Source organism: Microchirus variegatus (assembly GCF_963457635.1).
Source record: "Microchirus variegatus genome assembly, chromosome: 7".
Classification (NCBI taxonomy): domain Eukaryota; kingdom Metazoa; phylum Chordata; class Actinopteri; order Pleuronectiformes; family Soleidae; genus Microchirus; species Microchirus variegatus.
Genome location: NC_139808.1, coordinates 27,724,115 through 27,736,092, shown reverse-complemented (window position 1 = coordinate 27,736,092; position 11,978 = coordinate 27,724,115).

The following is an 11,978-nucleotide window of genomic DNA, read 5'->3' as shown; positions in this document are numbered from 1 at the left end:
CAAACCAGAGTTTTCAGATTTGACGGCCCATGTGGCCGTTAATATTTAAAAATTCCAGCCATGCATATTATATAGTATTCTTAAAAAGTCACACGTAACCAAAACAAAACATACAAAATCTAAGATTTAACAACTTTTCATTGAATTCTGGTAAACAAACATTCCACAAACTGTAAACTGAGCAAGTAAAAATCGAATTATTCAGGGTTCGAGCTAGCGCCTTTTGACTTTTTCTTTCAACTCAGACTTTTTTTTTTTTACCAGAATTCTGGCATTTTCTTTAATCTCTCAGAATTATGACTTTGTCTTTTGGATTTTTCATTAATCTCAGAATTATGACTTTGTCTTTTGGATTTTTCATTAATCTCAGAATTATGACTTTTTCTTTAATCTCAGAATTGTGACTCTTTTTTTTCAGAATTGTGAATCTCAGAATTCTGACTTTAATAAACAGTCCAATCCATTTGACTGTAGGCGCGCTAACCTGCGCTAAAGGAGCTAATGGAGCTAACTGGTAAACGGTGTCTGGACTCCGGTGCCGTGGCACGTAAACATGACGTCACACGTCATCATGGAAACTGCTATATCTAAGATTTAACAACTTTTCATTGAATTCTGGAAAACAAACATCCCACAAATTGTAAACTGATCAAGCAAAAATCTAATTATTCATGGTTCTAGCTAGCGCAGTTAAGCACGGCAGCCCGTTACGTCCTCAATTTTGAAATAACAACAAACGCACGTGTAGTATCACCTCGTATTTTACGACGCCACGCATGACATTTCTCACACGGACAAAGTGATAAAACTATGAATCGATGATGCCATGGCAGATTGTGTGAGATTAGGAATTTAAGGTTTTGGTTTTGAGTCCAACTCCTTGAAATTAAGACTTACTTTACACACTTATCTCTTGCATTAACTTCGAAAATGAATAATAAATAAGTGTTCAGCTGCTTTTATGAAATCAAAATTGTGCTATAGTTTTTGTGACAAGGTTTTGTCCTTGGTAAGACGGCTTCTTTTGGCTGTTTTGATTTGCATTTGGAGCAAGATCCCTCACAGGTCTCTGAATATTTAATACTTAATCATTGATTTAATTATTTGGCACTTTTTCCTCCAGAAAACTGACCTTTGACAATTTTTGGGACGGCCAAATTCACACGACAAGGACCAAAAGGTAAACCCTGGCTGAAACAGTAAGCCAGCATTTTAATGAAGACCATACTGAAATGAAAATGAGTAGATAATCTACATTTCCATGCAGATGTTGCTGTCGGTCATTAGTTTCTCTTTAATCTTTGCTATCAGATGAATAAATTACAGCGTAGTATTGAAGTGAAGGGGAGAGTGCTGCAGAGAGGCTGAGACTAATCTTATTTTACTAGGGGACATAAATCCCCGAGGTCTGCGGCCGCTCCCGCACTCATTCCCCACAGTTTTAAAGGTTAAGAGCCTCCTATAAACAAGCAGAAAAACCCACGTTAAGTTTCTGATCAAAACGAGGAAACACGACGAGACCCTGGAGCTCTGTGAGAAAGTGTCATGTTACATAACTTCACTCACGTAATTGACAGCGATTAGTCACTAATTAGACTGCAGAGGAAAGAAAAGGGAGGAATCATTGAATCATTGCTGTCAGTCAGAAGTGCGACGTGTTGCTGTGACTCGCCGAGGTGTCACCTGCTCGTGTCACCAAGTCAACCCTTTGTTTAGGCTCGAATGTGTGCAAACATCGTGCAACAGATTACAACAGATTACAGTCGCACACCTGCTGCTTCATTAAAGCACCGCGTACGTTCATTCTATGTGACGAAAACAGCTCTTTAAAATAGAGGACGTAAAAAAAAACCCAGCATGAATTGACTTTTTCTCGGAATTGTGACTTTTCCTTTAATCTGAGAATTCTAACTTTTTTTCTCAGAATTCTGACTTTTTATTCATCTCTGAATTCTGTCTTTTTTTCTCAGAATTCTGACTTTTTCTTCAATCTCAGAGTTCAGATTTTCTCTTTATTCTGAGTATTCTGAATTTTTTGTTTAATCTCAGAATTATGGCTTTTTTATTTAATCTCAGAATTCATGCTGTTTTATTTTTTCTCTCCCATCTTTCAAATGTGACCCTAATACTCTTCCGTACTTAAATGAGCCTGAAGGCAAAATAAAAAATAAAAAGGCAGACATAGTGGGAGAAACTGTGTTCTACAGTATATATGCTGCTCACACTCTCAGCCCATTCATCTCAATGTCCTCGGGGGTTTGTGGGTGAGGGAAGTGAGGGGGGGTTTGTGCACTGCACTCTACACATAATGGATTTTAAAAAGAAATTTCAGCTCTCACTTTGTTTGGCTCTACGTTATAAAAGTTATGAAAGGAGAACAGAAAAACAGAAAAACATGTGTTCACCTACGTCACCGAGCTCATGAATGATCTCATTTCTGACTTTAAACAAAGGCAGGTGAGTCAGTCTGCTGCAGCGCGACACAGGTAAATAAAATGACACCAACTCAACAACTGCTTTTAATGCCCAGACGTCATTTTGATTGTTGGAAGGGCCAGATTGGGACCAAAATCTGTCAAATCATCCAGGCTTTAGGAGATTCTCTGGCATAAACCCTGACCTTGTCAAGACTATAGTACTAGGAAGTGGAATAGTTTAGGCCCAAGATTTAAAATGTGGTTAGGGTTAAGGCTTTGTTTAGGTCGCACAAATGAATGGAAGTCAATGAAGTGTCCTATAAAAGAATAGCTGCACAAACATTTCTGTGTGTGTGAGACAGAGAGAGACAGAGAGGACCATCCATTGTTTAAAAATAAACAACTCACCTACTGTGTATAAATACCTTCTAAAGGAAACCTCTGTTGTAGTGCGACACACACTGTCATACACACACTTTAGCTTTAAAGATCCAGTGTGCAAGAAACAGTGACTTTCACATTTCACATGAAAATTCAGATTTTCTTTATTCTGATAATGCTGACGTTCTTTAATCTGAGAATGCTGATTTTTCTTTAATCTGAGAATTCTGACTATTAAATCTGAGAATTCTGACTTTCTTTCATCTGAGAATTCTGACTTTCTTCAATCTCAGAATTGTGATTTTTCTTTCATCTCAGAATTCTGACTTTCTTAAATCTGAGAAATCAGATTTTTTTATATCTGAGAATTCAGATGTTTTCATTAATCTGAGAATTCTGATAAAAAAAAAAAATCTCAGATTTTTTATTCTCAGAATTCAGATTTTTTTCTTTAATCTCGGAATTCAGATTTTTGAAGTCACAATCATGTGGATAAGTGATTAATACAGTTATACAAACATATACGTACGGGTGATATGTTCAGTTTAATTCAATAGACCCTCCTAAATATTATAAAGTGGATCTTTAAAGACCTGAATGAGCACCTGTCATCAGGAAAAGTGAGGTATAATACTAATAAACTTTAGAATAAAAGAAAAATGCCTTTTGGGAACCAAATTCTACACCAAAAATCATGTATATTATTATTAAAGAATGAAAAGAGACAAGAGTGAACAATAACAGTATCTAAAAGAGTTACATTGAGCAGATGTCAGAACTGATTTCGAGTCATGTTTTTGAATCAGAATCAAATACTCTTTAATTCTGTTTCTGGTCTCCAATAAATGCTGCATGAATCCTGTGTTAAACGCTCGTCTTTGTTCACCTGCTAACTTTGTAGTGCAGATAAGAGTCCAACGAAATCCTCAGTGGACATTTGATATATTATTGGAAATGTATAAAAAGATTATTCCTGCTCCAAAATAAAACATGTTTGGAGGGAATGATTGAATGACATTTATCCTGTATATTTTTAAATCCACTCAGTGTCAATTTGCCAGGTTGGAACACGTATTTTCATTGAAATGATTTAAAATAACCATGTACTGATGAATGTATTATATCACAAGGACGGAAACGTCTACGATAACAACGCCCACGTTATGAAAAACGTCTTTTGAATTCTTCTTCAGTGAAAATTCTATTTGATGTATTTTATTGCACGATGACTGATAACACGGGGACAAATTATATTACACTGGAAGGTTACGCCTTTGTTAGTTTTCTCCCCGTTCAGCTGAAATTCACTCGGTACAGTAAATCGCTGACGAACCCGATCTAATTCTCATCTTCATTCCATTATTTAAAATTAATCTTTCTGGACGGATTCGTCATAAGAAGAAATAATCGCACACTTAAGGGACAAATCCGAGCGCCGTGAACTCGCTTTAGCCTCTCAGAGGTGACGTCGGGTGAAACCGTCTACTGTTTCCTGTCTCCCTGTAACGCGGCGCTAACACTGAAGGCTTCAGACTTGTTAGACTGTTAGCACTGGTGGACGGGGGGGGGGGGGGTTCAATCTGTACAAAGCAGTGAGGATAAGAGGCGGAGGAAAGTGCCTTTAAGCGCACTGTAGGCCATTTGCTTCACTCACAAGGAAAAACACACACATGCGGACACACACACAAACTAAAAAGGGCTGATGATTATTATTACCCGTCTCCTTGTGGAGGTTTGGGATGACCTTCTCTGTCCGTCCCCCTGTGTGCTGCTGCTGCTGCTGCTGGTTTGAACTATAGCCACAGGGCACACCGAGCCCACTGAGGCCCTGTGATGGATGGGCCGCACTTATTTATGGAGGCAAAAAACTGTGTAGTGTGTCTTCGATTTGCTCTGTGTCCAGTAGGCATGAATGTGTGTGTGTGTGTGTGTGTGAGACAAACGGCTAAAAAGAGTGCGTGACTTGAAAAAGAAGAAGTTGTTTTCCACCGTTAAGATCCTTTATCAAGTCTGTAGTGCGGCCTCTCGAAGATAAATGTGCTATTTGTGCGTAATGTATTATATGAAGACACACTTTGACTATCATGAGACTGAGGAAACACTTCACTGATAACAACCGTGCTGCCATAAAACTGTTTGCTATGATTAAAAAGTCTCAGCACCCCTCTAAAAAATGTCCCGACCACATGAGAAGAGGGAAAAGACATCTGAAAGCAGATAGGAAGTGGACAACAGACAAGATTTTTCCTCCATGGAACTCCTCTCCCGCTCTGTCATACATTTTATAGGTGCTAATAGAGCTGCAACTAACGATTATTATCATAATTGATTAATGGAGTCATCGTCCGGTCCATAAAACGTCAGAAAATGTTGAAAAATGTCGATCGCTGTTGGTCAAACCTGCAAATAATGAGGTCTTGTTTTCGTCCTCAGACCAAAAATTATTAATTTTTCATGATTTCTTTGTTAAGTTGAGCAAAGAAACCAGAAAATATTCACATTTAAGAAGCTAAAATAACCAGAAATCTTGTTTTAATTATGAAAAAAAGCTTAAAACCGATAACTCGATTCAGTGATCAAGTCATTTTTTCAGCTCTACTAGTAGCACACAAAAAAACACTGGATGCCAGAGGAAATAGTGAACGATAAAAAGTCTCAGTACCCCTCTAAAAAATGTCTCGACCACAGGAAAAGAGGGAAAAGTTATGGATGTTTTTCTTTCAGATTCTCCCTCTCTATTTTCTGAATATCTGTCAATCTTGCCCCTGCAGTTGGAACTGTAGTAACTGTTTTAAATGGTAAAAGTTGCTGTTATACACATTATATAACAATAAACATAGGGCAAATGTACTTACAGTGTACGTATATATGTTCATCTAATCTTAAATGTAAAAAAAATGAAAGTGAATAAGAAAAACCTTGACCTCTCTTCTGGGCAGCACGAGGCCCACACTGTACGTTCTAATGTGCAGGATCACGGCTGACAGGGTTTTAAAGGTCAGAGCAGAGAAGACTAACCTTGGCAGAGAATAGTTTGGACACGAGCCAGGCTCTTCTTCTTCTTCACCTTCAGTCGCACAGCTTCCCCCTTCAGAACGGTGTATCCTTCAGCAGACCCTGTGAAGAGAACGTGAAGATCTTTTATTGTCAATAAAGTCAGTTTATTTACACAAGTCTGTGACGTGTTTTTGCAGAAGGTCTGGTCCATTGTACGTGAATTCATTCATTCTTTCTTCCCCCCTTTGTGGAGGCTGAATCCACAGCCACACAGTTACATAAAGTCTGGTCATATGCACTTTATATGTATACATTTGACACTACATAGTGCTCTGAATTGGACCTAACCAAGAGCTGACAAGCAAAGGGGGGAATTTATTGTGTTGTTGTTTATTAAATTGTTTAGTTTAGCCAGTATTTATGTTCCCCCGTGCAATCAATGCTATGAATTTGCAATCAATTATTTATTAGTGATTATAAACTTGAAATTTGATTGTCCATTGTGTCAAATTTGGCCGAAATTGAAGATTAAATAATTATACGTTGTGTTTATATGAATTTTCATTAACCCAGAAGGAACCCTTTATATGTGTATATCAGGGTCAGCGCTACGAGGCCACCATTTTGGACCACTATGGTAGCCCACAACGGACAAACTAAACATCTTTTGATGCAAACTGAGGGTTTCATAGTTTCACCATCAGATAAATGTCTCAAACTGTTACACTGCAGCTTTAAATCAAGCGTGGTTGTGCCTTTCATGTTGCCCTATGTCCTTGTTTATTGTCTTTCTTTAATTGTCGTGTTGTGTGTTTACTCTACCATCTGCAAAACCAACTTCCCCTTGAAGGAAAATAAAGCTCTGAACTGAGCTGAACTTAACGAGCTGATCATATTTTCTATTTTTATATCGACCTCGGTTAAGGCTCCAAACGTGTTAACTGAATATCACCCCTGATGACGGCTCAGAGCTGGTTACAGCGAGCAGCGCTGCTCTGCTGCACCTGCTGATGGCACTATTGAGCTTCCATACCCTGCATCTGTTATCTGGAGTCATCAACTGTCAGATAAAAGCAAGAACAACCTCCAAACCACTGTGCAGCCCCCCATAAACCAGGTTCCCCCCCCCACACCCGCCTCCCTCCCTCCCCTGGAGCCCTGATGGATGTGCTTGCCTGCAAAACTACTTATGAAACGCTTAACAATAATAATGTTGTTATTCCTCATTTGCTATTCCACGGTGCTTCCATTTAGTCTCTCTCCAGTGGAAGTAGAAGGTAAAACGACAGAAAAAAAGAGAGAAAAAACCCACACTTGTCACAAAATGTCATCTAACTAATACAAATGGTGAGAGCATGCAAAACAGTGGCTGCATATACTGTATTCTAATGACGGCTGTGGGTGGTGCGAATGTAAACACTGGCACTGGTGAATGATTAGGGAGTAAAAACAGAAGAAGCATAAACACGGGAAAGAGCCGGCGGCGGCTGAAGGGCAAGAATATAGAAGACAATGTCTAATTTGTCTTTTTTTTTTCTCCCCACATTGCAACCATCTAAATAGGGCATATAGCTAATTAGCATTTTCATATTTTAACTCGGCTTCTCATGCAGTAATCAGGGTTAAGCATTATTATTATTATTATTAATTAGGCATTTTATCAAAAAGAAAATGTCAGTATCTGGCATTGGGAAACATTTCATTATTGTGTTAGTCTGACTAAAAATGGACATTTAACATCGACATGTAAACATGTTTGGATGAATTTAATTTTAATGACCCAAACTAGCCTCTGCACACGGCTAACGCACAGGCTTTGACCAGTACACTACTGGGAAATTGCAGTCTTGTAAAGTATAAAGTACCTAAAAAGGTACTTTTTAAAAGGTTTTTTATAATATTACTTGATTACGCGTTGAGCTCCGAGATGCATTCAATGACCCTCAGTAATGTCAGTAATTCTGACTGAGAAGTCGCTAATGAAGTCTGGACATTGAACAATGTTTTCTTAACACTGATTTTGTTGTTTTGATGAAAAAGATGTGTATATTTGAAGGTAAAATATGACATTTTAATATTATTTATGATTGTTTTAATTATTTTAAATCCTGACAGAGTGTATTTATGTTTTTCATTTTAGTTTCAAAGCACCAGAGTTAGTTGAAGATGCAGTAAAAAAAAAAAGTGTTTTCAATGACTATCACACAAAGTAATTACTTTTTCTTAAGCAAAAGTCTTAAAGTATACTTTCATTTACTGTACTTACTTAAGTTTTAAAAGAAAATGTTTTTAAAAACGTGGGGATGTTAGGATTGAGCCATGGCGGCTCAAGTGGTAGCGCAAGTTGTCGTTCAACTGGAAGGTTGTGGGTTCAATTCCTGGCTCTGCTAGTCTATACACTCTTAGAAATAAAAGTGCTAAGGAGAACCATGTGAACTTCTTCAGCTTGTCCTCATAGGAGAACCCTTTTGGAGGGTTCCACGAAGAAAGCCTTTTAAAACCCTTTATTCAGGAAAGGGTTTAAAGTGTGTTCTCTGGATCAAAATGGTTCTTACTGGAAACATTAGTGTTACCAAGAACCCTTGGAAAACCCTTTCTTCAGGGAAAGGGTTTTTCAGAAGCAAATGGTTCCTTGTAGAAGAACCATTGTTGGATCTTTTTGGAACCACGTCTAGACCATAATACCAACTCTTCGTCTTCTTCTGATTCTATTTGGTAGTAACGAGTAAAGGAGTGAGTTAGAGGAAATGCACTGGAGTAAGTTGCCAGACATAAAAATAACAAAGTAAAGTACAGATACGTGAACTTTGTACTTAATAAGTAGAGTAATTAAGTATTTGCACTTTGTTGCATTACAACACGGGGAAATCGCCACAGGTTGAACACCAAAAAGTGCAAAAGCTGTCGCAAAAAAACAAACAAACTACCAGGTAGTGATGAGTCTTACCCTCGTAGCTAGCGGTATCGAAGCATGTTTCGATGACGTATGTGATGACGTATGTGATGACGTAGCACACGAGTGGTTTGCCCTTGAGTGAACCAGTTTGATGAAAAGCTTCATAAAGCTTCATGAAGTCAAGGTTTAATAAAGAGAATCAATGGCAGAAGTATCTGGAAAGAGAGAGAGAGAGAACAATTAGAGGCAATTAGACACAGGTGTGCACAGGTGCAGGTAATCAAGGCAGGAAACACAGTGAACACAGCATGTAGATTTCAAAATAAAACAGGAACTTGAGTGGTCGTACACTGGCATGAACACAGACGTCCAGTTTGGAAACGCACTAAACTAAGCTCGTCTTGTTATTCAGTATTATGCTGCATTAGTGAAAATCGCAAGAACGTTTCGTCGAGTGCAATTATATAGATCTGCCGTGGCAGCGGTGCACATATGCATTATTAATGTTACACTGATCTGTCAGGGTAATGAGCAAAGTTCTGCTGCCGAGAAGAAATCAAATGTGACAAATATCTTGTTTGTCGCCGCCCGACAATGACTAATAAAAGACGGTGGCAGGAGCAGCTTTCAGAGGGGGAGGCTCTCCTTTCCAAAGAGGCAATTTTCTTCTTACCTCAACCCTTACCCTGACCCTGACCCTACCGCTAACCTCCACCCTGTCCAATGCCGCGGGCAAAGAGCACATATTTCACGTGTTCAATCATTGTCGCTGATGTTTTGGCCATTGGCTGTGCTGTCAGGCGTGACTCTATAGCGGCTAACCCACGAGGTCGTCGGGTAAAAACACACACACACAGCTCCTCAGGAGCCTCCCACAGAAAATAAGAAGCACAGCCGTATACCTGTGATCATTCCAGGAGCCATCACGCCTAACAGCTATGGGCTTTATGGCTCCGCTGCTTCTGATGATTCACGCGCTCTCGTATAGTGCGAGCACATCGACACGGACGCACAGATTCATGGGCTCGTGCACGGCACACCAGCGAGGTAAAACACCTGTACATCGCACACACGCTGTGCACAGTGAGGATACTGCATTCTCTAACCCTATCCTTCAAGGATCATCCCACTTTATTACATGCTGCCTCTTCACCGGGCTACTTTTGATTTGAAAACAAATAAAATTTCATATGAGAACGAAACCAATATCAGGGACAAACATTAGTCGTAAACCTCCGTGTGGGGTTTTACAGCTTGTTCGTCTTTGATACAGCGAGGTTTCATTTTACTAACAACAGAGACAAAGACAAGTATGTAAACTATGTAAAACTAGCTTTGGCTCAACATGAGCATATTGAGGTGACACAATGCACCTGGAATTGTCAGTAAATAAATAAAATACTAGTTTATCCTCAACAGAGCTGAAAGGTTGAATCGATTAATGGGTTTGAAGCTTTTTTCATGATTAAAACATGATTTCTGATTGTTTTAGCGTATTTGCATGTGAATATGTGCAAATGTGAATATTTTCGTCGTTTCTTTGCTCAAACAAACAAAGAAATCATTAAGACTGAATCATTTTGGTTTGTGGACAAAAACGAGACATTTGAGAACATCGTCATTTCCTGGTTTGACAAACACTGATCAATGTTTTTTAATATTTTCTGACATTTTATGGACCAAACGATTCATCGATTTTGTAGCTCCAAACCTTAATCCTAATCAAAGAGGCAGTGCGATGACGGGACTGGACCTCAGTTTACCAAAACATGGGTGTGACACGAGGCTGATGAGCGAGATGAAACATTTGTAGTTATTTATGAATCCACTCCCGCAGGACGAAAAGGTAGAAAATGAAAGAACCGGAGTCTCACATCCGCTGCCGGCTCACGGCTACGTCAGAACACACAATCCAGATTGTGCCAATAACTCAAAGTGAATATTTTATTCGCCCTGGAACAACTGTAGGTTTTCTCTCTCTATGATGTTCTACGGCCTTGACCTCACTCTGTTGTGGAGCTTAAAACACATAAAACAGAACTGTGACGACGTGTCATTCCATGTCCTCTCTTAAAAAAATCTATTGTCTGATGACAAATTAGCCTTTGAGGTCAATATTGAGGGCCGTTCGTTTGCTGAATATCAATGTGAAGCACAACTAGTGAGAGTTTACTCCTTTATATCTCCATTATAAAAGCATTCGATCACAGTGTTCCACAGCTGTTTATCTGTGGACAACCAAACCTCCCAGCACAGATTGTGCATCGTCACTCACATGCAGAGTCTGTTTATAGAAATATGTGACACATACATCCAAAATAGCTCTCTGGCACCGACATTCACCTGTTCCTGTTCCTTCAAAAGATTCAGTAGTGTTTGCTCTGCAATACAAATATAGAGCTCAGAATTTCACCAGAAAACTTTTTTTTTCAGGGGAGAGAAAAGTTCAGTTGAGTCGAAATCAGCAAGATGGAAGTGAATCCTGCGAAATGAATTCATCACAGTTCAGCGACTGCTGACTGCACGACTCACACTGACAAAAATGCTTTGAGATCCATTCAACGACCCGGAAAAATGTCAGTAATTCTGCAAACAATCATGCAGTAAAAATGTAGAGAAAACTCCCTGTGACGATAACAAATGTTTGAAAACAGTGAGAGAAAAGACTCTAAGATGAGCGCTAATGAGCTAGTTGAGCTCCGAGATGCATTCAATGACCCTCAGAAATGTCAGTAATTCTGACAGGGAAGTCGTTAATGTTTTCTTAACACTGATTTTGTTTTTTTGAAGAAAAAGATGTGTATAACTAACTAATGTTGTATATTTGAAGGTAAAATTTTATATATTAATTGTGATAGTTTTAGTTATTTTAAATCCTGACAGAATGTATTTTGCTTTTCATTTTAATTTCACAGCACCAGAGTCACTTGAAGATGCAGTAAAATAAAATGTTTTCAATGACTATTACACAAAATCTGTCAATACAGTTTACAGATTACAGATTACAACCAGCATAGGTACTTTGTTGTATTAAAAACACTGCCCCATCTCAAAGAATTGCATTCTTTAATCTGGATTTCAGGGCAGTTTCTAGCTGTTTGGGGGCCCTATGCGAGATACTATTTGGGGGCCCCTATTTTATTCAAACTTGAGGTAGAGATTCCTAACTTTTTCTGATTACCCCACAAACAATTACATGCTTTGCAAATATATGCATAATGAATGCATCCAATACATGCAAATAAAGACAGGTACGTTTAATTCTCAAAAATCTAATAAAATATGAG